The sequence below is a fragment of the Aplysia californica genome, unplaced genomic scaffold, assembly GCF_000002075.1.
Source record: "Aplysia californica isolate F4 #8 unplaced genomic scaffold, AplCal3.0 scaffold00462, whole genome shotgun sequence".
Classification (NCBI taxonomy): domain Eukaryota; kingdom Metazoa; phylum Mollusca; class Gastropoda; order Aplysiida; family Aplysiidae; genus Aplysia; species Aplysia californica.
In genome coordinates this window covers 561,358-562,739 of record NW_004797732.1, presented here as the reverse complement: position 1 = coordinate 562,739, position 1,382 = coordinate 561,358, and the positions used below count along the sequence as shown (strand labels likewise).

The 1,382-nt window shown below is 45.6% G+C and overlaps 1 long non-coding RNA gene across 1 annotated transcript; it reads left to right on the top strand.

Annotated features, from left to right (window-relative positions):
* Positions 1-8: 8 nt before the first annotated feature.
* On the top strand, positions 9-1,279 carry LOC106012688. Its single transcript, XR_001185113.2, has 2 exons — positions 9-454; positions 503-1,279. It is a non-coding gene; the product is annotated as an uncharacterized LOC106012688 (long non-coding RNA).
* The last annotated feature ends 103 nt before the right edge of the window (positions 1,280-1,382 follow it).

The following is a 1,382-nucleotide window of genomic DNA, read 5'->3' as shown; positions in this document are numbered from 1 at the left end:
CAGGTGTGTCATCTCCCATGTGTATCTGTGCACGCCCAGGTGTGTCATCTCCCATGTGTATCTGTGCACGCCCAGGTGTGTCACCTCCCAGGTGTATCTGTGCACGCCCAGGTGTGTCATCTCCTATGTGTATCTGTGCACGCCCAGGTGTGTCATCTCCCAGGTGTATCTGTGCACGCCCAGGTGTGTCATCTCCCATGTGTATCTGTGCACGCCCAGGTGTGTCACCTCCCAGGTGTATCTGTGCACGCCCAGGTGTGTCATCTCCTATGTGTATCTGTGCACGCCCAGGTGTGTCATCTCCCAGGTGTATCTGTGCACGCCCAGGTGTGTCATCTCCCTGCTGTGTCGTGACCTCGTCTAGCCTGCCTGCCTTCTCTCTGCGCTCACCTCCCTGGTGTGATTGTGACCTCTATCTAGGTCACGTGATGTACACACAGACAGGTCACGTGTGGTACACACAGACAGGTCACGTGAGGTACACACAGACAGGTCACGTGAGGTACACACAGACAGGTCACGTGAGGTACACAGACAGGTCACGTGTGGTACACATAGACAGTTTGTACCCGGTTATCCAAGCCTTGCTGTTGATGACGTCATTTCTGTACTTTTTTTTCCTCTACAGTGTTTTTCTGTCAAGTGTGAACTCTCTCAATGTGTTCGCGAACACAACACGTTTATTGTACATAGTTATTATATAAATTCTATCCATGTTCTTGAAAGATATATATATATATATATATATATAGATCTATATATATACGTTTTAACATTCACAAAGTTGCCATAGTAACTGATACTGCTCAAATATGTGTCATCGAAGAGTGCATTATAGAGAAGTTTTTTTGTTGTTGCTGTTGTTTGTGTTGTTGTTGCTGTTGTTGTTAGAGACGTTTTTATTGTTTGTGTTGCTGTTGTTTGTGTTGCTAGAGACTTATTTATTGTTTGTTTTGCTTTTGCTCTTGTTGTTAGAGACTTTTATTATTTGTGTTGGTATTGTTTTTGCTACTGATGGTGACGATAGTGGTAGGGTTTGTGGTTGTGATGGTGGTTGTTTTGTGAAAGATAATGATTGGCTCAGGCGTTGTCTGTTTTGTGAAAGATAATGATTGGCTCAGGCGTTGTCTGTTTTGTGAAAGATAATGATTGGTTCATGCGTTGTCTGTTTTGTGAAAGATAATGATTGGTTCAGGCGTTTTCTGTTTGATTAGGTCGTGGAATAAAGCTGTGTCGGGCTCGTTGGTTCCCAACTTGTGGCTGCAGACGATGCGTGGGTCTTAGTGTTCTTTGTGGCTTGGTTTGTGTTGGTGAGGGAGCATGTGTGAGTGTGTGGGGGTGGGGTGGGGTGGGGGTGATGCTTGGTTTGTGTTGGTGAGGGA